Genomic DNA, 7003 nt, shown 5'->3' on the forward strand with positions numbered 1-7003 from the left:
CTCATCCTAGTTTAATCAAACTCAAGTAATTCTTGTCTTAATAACCATTTAAATAATTCAAATTTCAGACGAAACCGAATGTTAAAATGTAACTTAATTGCATTTACCATTATATTTGACAGTTAAAAATTTCTTTCAAATTTGTTTTTGGTAAATATTTTCTTACTTTTACCATTTAACTTTTAACTTTTTTTCAAAACCCTAAATCCCTTCTTCCTTTTTACGCTTCCCCCACCGCACCCATTCTTCCACTCCACAGATACGAGAGGTGTGTTCGGTTGCTGAGGTGTGCTTGGTTTGTTTGCTGAGAGATGCGGTCGTTTGCAGGTTGATTGGTTTCGTGGCTGGACACCAGGTTAGTTTGCCCTTTTCGTATAATGGTTTGCATGTTCGTTTACTGTTATTATGTATATGTAGGTGCCATAAACCTTTGAACATGTTAAATTAGTTTAGGTTTGAGTTTGAAAAAAAAACGAAGAAGAGAATATTAAATGTCGTGAACGGAAAATGGAAAATCCTTTGGCCCTCTCAAAAACTTGCAATCCACCAAAATTTCATATCAAAATAATCCCAAAAAATGGTGAACTTATCTATGAGATATTTTGTCAGTAGAACAGAAAATTATAAATTATGAAGAAAAAGAAATTTTATAGAAAAAACTTTTTCTCTTCTTGCACGTGAATCTGTATTTTATTAATAAAATATTATATTTAATACATAAAAATAAATATAAATGAAAATTTGAAATAAAATATGAGTGTCGGATTTTTTTATTGTAAATAATGGATGACCAGAACTACAGTTGTGTCCAAGCATTCAAATGATCAAACATGAATTTAGTTGCTGTCTGAGTACAACTACTCAAACATGAAGAGAATGTGAACAGACTTGCAACGTATTATATATGTTCACTGCATATTGAACTTTCAGTTCTACATAACCTAGCACGATAACAGAGCAAAGAAGATTGTCCAATCCTCGAAAACTAATGGATACAAGAGAGTTGGATACGAAGTTTTTTAAGTTGGCTATAGAGAAAAAGTGGCAGAGATGTCCCAGTGCACCATCTTTGTCGAAAATACTGGTGGATGTGAACACATTTTATGCAGGTTATTGTCTTATCATTCATCATCCTTTCCTGGTTTTTGACATGCATTCTTTGTATATATATCAGGCAAGAAATTATGTTACTATCTTCACTGTCATCTTTTCAGGTGTGGATGCGAGTTCTGTCACATTTGTGGGAAGAAATGGGTGTTTGGTCATACATGCAGAAATCGTCCTTCTATTTGAACCGGAACCGTTAGTAATGAATAAAGTGTTTTGAGTTTTGATTTCTCTTGTTGTATTACGTTTTCAAATATTAAATCTTGTGTAACTTTACTCCTATCCAAATGGAAGGGATGTTGTTGTCATGTTTAAAAGCTTTACAGAAACAAGAATTGATAATGGAGATATTTTCTACTGTATTGAACTAACATTGAAAACATAACATATAATTTCAAAAGTTTTTAATGAGATGTGGCTTTCTATTAAATAAAAATAAAGGTATTTTAATGAAATGTGTTAAGTTGAGATAGAAGAAGGAATAATGGGAGTAGAGGAAGAAAAACTAACCCTTTTCAACCATCGGTTTTCTCTTTAAAAGCTTTATTTTCGATCGTTTGTAACTAATTACATGCCCTTACCATAAATATTGAATGTTACCAAATTTGCTTACAACGTTTAAATTAAATTATCGTGATTTAAATATGATAAATACTATTTTAATTAAATATTTTAAAATAAAATACAAAATTATTAACATAATTTATGCTATTTATTCCACATATGGCTTCTAAATATATTAAGTATAATACTTTCTTATATTATTAATAATGTAAATTGTAAAAATTATAAAACTTATTAAATATTAAAAAAATTAAAACTCTAAAATTAAAAAGTATCGACTCTTACAAAATGTTTTTTTCTCTAAGTTTTTACTCTATTTAGGAATGGATGACCGAGATGTCCCTGAATGTATATTGTACACTAGTGCTTAGATTCGGTATATATGTCTATATTGAGTCTTCATGATGTCATTATGGTGTTCATATTTAGTGTCTTCAAGTGGAGGTGTCAACTTGCAATCCTAGTGTATCATTGATAAAATCTTAAATGTCTGATTTTACAGCTTCTCGTAGATTTGGGGGACGATGTCTATGTCGTAAAAAAATTAATATTGACGCTTAAAATGAGATATTTTCGGACTTTTTTGACATTTGTGGAGGGGAACCAACGTCTATAAGGATATTTTATTTACAAATCACTGATATTTTTTACGTTGAATTTTCTTTCGTTAGACGTTAAACGTGTGACATTTATACATATTTCTGATTCCAAGTAAATATATTATCCATGCTAAGTTCAAAATAACAACTATTATTTATTCATTCCTAACTTTACCACTTCCTAAATTAAGCTATACTTTGCTGATATAGACTCATATTTAACTAATTCAAAGTTAACTACTTTAATATCTACATCATAAATAAATAAAAAAAATGATGGTATATGAAAATTCAATTTCATAATCATTTCAACCATCACTATATTAGGTTCTTATGTTATCATCTTAAACCAAAATTTAAAATCTATTGAAATTTAGTAATCATATTATAACTTAAATAAAGAATAAAAAACTAAACAAAGTTAAGGAAAAGGAACCTTAACATCCTTCCAGATGACATAATTCCCTAACAACTTTAATATGTATATATATATATAACTTAAAATGAGATTGTTTTTAACTTCACGAATTTTTGCAACAATGTTTAAATTCCCTTGAAATATTTTGATAACTTTTGTCACTTTAATACTTAACTCTACTATGATATTTTGATAAGAAATAAATTTTAAATTTAATTTCATAACAGTTTGTAAAATAAAGTTAATTTAGTTATATATTATAAAATCATTTTATCTTTACATTTACACGAGACTTCCAACTTTATGTGCGATTATATTTTTCTGATTTGAAGCAGGTAATCAGATAAGCTACTTCCCACAAAAACATAGATATTTAGTTGATTTTGATTTTTTTAAAACTTTTGAAAGCGGGTAATTGAATTTCTTATGCATTGGTAACTACATATTTTTTGTGATTTTTGTTTCCAAGGTTAAAGAAGACAAAGGGTCACAGAGAATGTTACGTTGCACGCATCACAAAGATAATTGATTTACCGTTTGTTTAACCTAAACAACGAATGAATACGTAGCAGTGTTAGAATAGAATGTGAAGAGACTTGCAACGTATTATATATGTTCACTGCATATTGAACTCTTAGTTCTACATAACCCAGCACGATAACAGAGCAAAGAAGATTGTCCAATTCTCAAAAGCTAATGGATACAAAAGAGTTGGATAAGATGCTTTTGAAATTGGCTATAGAGAAAAAGTGGCAGAGATGTCCCCAGTGCACCGTCTTTGTCGAAAATACTGGTGGATGTGAACACATTGCATGCAGGTTATTTTGTTATCATTCATCATCTGCTTTTTGACTTCCATTCTTTTTATATATATATATCTATCTATCAGGGAAGAGATTATTTTACTATCTCCACTGTTATCTTTTCAGGTGTGGATGCGACTTCTGTTACATTTGTGGGAAGAAATGGGTGTTTGGTCATACATGTAGCAACAGTTAATAAATAAAAGAGTTTTGAGTTTTGAAAAATTGTCAATTCTAAGATTCTACGTTTTCATATGTTAAATCTTCTGTAACCTTTCTTATATGAGTATGTTTTCTGTTATGCATTGGAAGGGGTGTTGTTGTCATGTTTGATCCGTAATTACATTTTCGGAAACAACAAATTAATAATAATGCATATATTCTCTATTAGACTATATTGAAACCAAAACCTATAATTTAAAAAGTTTTCAATGGGACGTGGCTTTCTATTAAATAATAATAAAGGTATTTTTAATGAAATGTGTTAAATTGAGATAGAAGAAGAAATAATGGAAGTGTGGAGGAAGAAAAATTAACCTATATAATAATGTCATTTTTTATTTTCAACTATCGGTTTTCTTTAAAATCTTTGTTTTCGATCATTTGCAACTAATTTCGTACCCTTACCATAAATGTTGAATGTTAACAAATTTGCTACAACAATTTAAATTAAATTAATATGATAAATATTCTTTTAATTAAATATTTCTAAATAAAATACAAAATTAATGACATACTTTATGGTATTTATTATTCTATGACTTCTAAATACAGTATAATACTTTCTTATATTATTAATAACTTGAATTATAAGAAGTATAAAATCTTATTAAAAAAATTAAAACTCTAAAATTAAAGAATATATATAGGAGTAGATGGTCGAGATGTCCTCATATATATGTTACACTAGTCTTCAGGCTAGATATGTCTATACTCGAGTATTCAGGCTATCACTAATGCAACTAAAAGATATTGTCTCGGTTGTTTTGGGTTTATAATAACTTTATTTTCTCATTAACATTCATAAATATTTCGAAAAATTTCAATTATATTCTGGGTAAAAAGTTGAGTATTATCGACGGATCAATACCGGTTAATATTGTTTCATTTACCGACAAATTTGTCTGTTAGTATTGTGTGGTGATTATATTTACCAGCGGCTCATAGGTCTTTGTAAGTTCTTCTATGAAAGGTGATAAAAATTTGGGAATTTAATCCCTTAATTTTACTTTCCCTTTGCCTCTAAACACTTTGTGCTCTGTTCTCCTCCTTCATCAGCCTCTACATGATGTCAGCTTGTGAAGTCTGTCGAAGAGCCTCCTCTTGCGCGTCATTGGTAGAGCTTGTTGCTTCACCTCCCAATCTCGACATTCTTCTTGTCGCACCTCCTTAAGGCCATTGTCGTGGTGCATTAGAGCTTTTGCGAAGCCTTATTGGGAGACCAGGTGTGCCCCTTTATTACTTTGGGTGTCATGCCTTAATAGTTGTGTTATTTGTGCACGTTGGGTTGGATTTTGGTTAGGGTTCTTTGTTTGTGTCAAAGTTTATTATGGATTGTGTGTTTGGGTTGCATTTTGGGGCTTACATTGGTCATATTTTTTGCCTTGATATTGAATTACATGTTGTTATTTCTGAAAAGGGCAAAACATGACCCTACTATGACCCTTTTTTGTGTTCTGTTTAGACTTAAGTTTCCAAAAGCACGTGGCTTGTCATGACCCTACTAATATTGTGCATAATGTTTAAACATGAAGAATTTTCAACTAGACTTTCACAAGTTAGATTCGATCATGGGTCATGTCCTACCATGGATATTGAGAATAATGATGACGATGACATTTGTAGGACAAAGTGTTGGGTCAATGTCGTTGGTGAAAAAAAAAAGGACGAGTCTACTTTACATGATAGTTGCTGCAAATTACACAGTAGGAAGAGGTACTCTTAAGCACCAACCATCTTCTTCCATTAGTGCTGACGAGACCGTTGTCCACCTCACATAGCAACTAGAACAATGTGACCAGGAATACAACGGATTGAGGGACGAGTTTACCAATTTTAAACAATTGGTTATGAGATTCCTGCTTGAGACTTCACAACTTCAGTCCTTCATCCCTTCGACCCAGCTACGACCCTCTCCATCACCCGACGTCTAGAGCACTCACATCAGTCCAACTCACACCAATCCATTCCAGTCCAAATCAGTCTAGATCAGTCTAGCCCACATAAATCACCCATCTTCACAACAACAGGATGATGAACAACAAAACCATTTTGATGATGACTATATAAATTATTAGTTATTTGTTAATGAACATACTTCTTCTTGAATAACTATGATGGTGCTTTTATGTAAATCTCAAGTTTTACAAACATATAATTTCTTTGTAACGATTAACATGTTTGATTTGAAATGCAAGTTGTTAAACTTGAACATTGATAAAATCTCAAAGGTATCATTGATAAAATCTCAAAGGTTCCTTTAAGTGTCAAAATATAAAATCTTATTAGAATATTAAAATTAAAAACTCTAAAATTAAAAAATATCCACTCTTACAAAATATTATTTTTTTACTTAGGATGGATTTAGTATATCTAAATCCTAAGTAGGTAAAGAAAACATGTTGCCTACAAGTGTAAAGAAAATTTGTATTTCTTTGGTCTCATCTTATAGGTATAGTAGCCCTCTAGTATAGAGAAACATGTTGACAAAAAGGTTTTAAGATGAGGTGTTAGGCTTGATATCATGTGAGAGATGAAAAATTGTCAAATTGCATAATAAACAAAGTGAGCTAAGAAGCTAGACAGTCGTGGCCTTTGGTTGTTAGATCTAACGAGATCTAAGGATTGAGATGAGAGGTTGGAATACTAAGGTTGTTAGTATCTTTAAGAAAAAAATTTAATACTTAAGGCCAACTTTTACATGTATGTCTCATGGTGTTTCCAATATGGGTTCTAGTGAGGGGACAAGTAGAGGTGTTAAATTGACTTATGGCCAATCCTAGTTCATTTTTGAAAAAACTTCCTTTAAGAATGTTCCTTTAAGTGCGGAAAAAATAGTCTCAACCCCAAAGTTCGCTCTCAAGTAAGTTAGGATCAGAGTTAAGTTGTGATTAGCTCTACTACAAGATTTTAATTAATTTTTATAAACACATAAAATTATATATTTTACTAGATCTGTCAAAACGGATCACCTGGTTCAACCCGGCCCAGCCCATCACAGGTTGGTGACTTAGTGAGCCAACCCAATCCGGCTCATTTGTTAGCGAGTTAGAAAAATTCGAACTCGGCCTGACCCACCACGGACTGGTGGGTAAACGAGTTGGCTCACTTAATTATAATTTTTTTAAATAAAAAAAATTACAAACTTTCTATAATTCAAATTTAAACAAATTTTACTCCCAACATGGGTGTTTAATTAATTTTTAAAATAAGGAACTTAAATAATTTTTTTCAAAAGAAAAAAATAATGAATATTTTTTATAAAATTAAAATTAAATTTTAATAAAATAAAA

At 30.6% G+C, this 7003-nt stretch overlaps 1 long non-coding RNA gene across 1 annotated transcript; it reads left to right on the plus strand.

Annotated features, from left to right (window-relative positions):
- Positions 1-225: 225 nt before the first annotated feature.
- On the plus strand, positions 226-1448 carry LOC148198669 (uncharacterized). Its single transcript, XR_015786659.1, has 3 exons — positions 226-355; positions 931-1109; positions 1215-1448. It is a non-coding gene; the product is annotated as an uncharacterized LOC148198669 (long non-coding RNA).
- Positions 1449-7003: the final 5555 nt, after the last annotated feature.

The sequence above is a fragment of the Vigna umbellata genome, chromosome 5, assembly GCF_029865625.1.
Source record: "Vigna umbellata cultivar VRB3 chromosome 5, Vumbellata_1.0, whole genome shotgun sequence".
In the NCBI taxonomy this organism is placed as follows: domain Eukaryota; kingdom Viridiplantae; phylum Streptophyta; class Magnoliopsida; order Fabales; family Fabaceae; genus Vigna; species Vigna umbellata.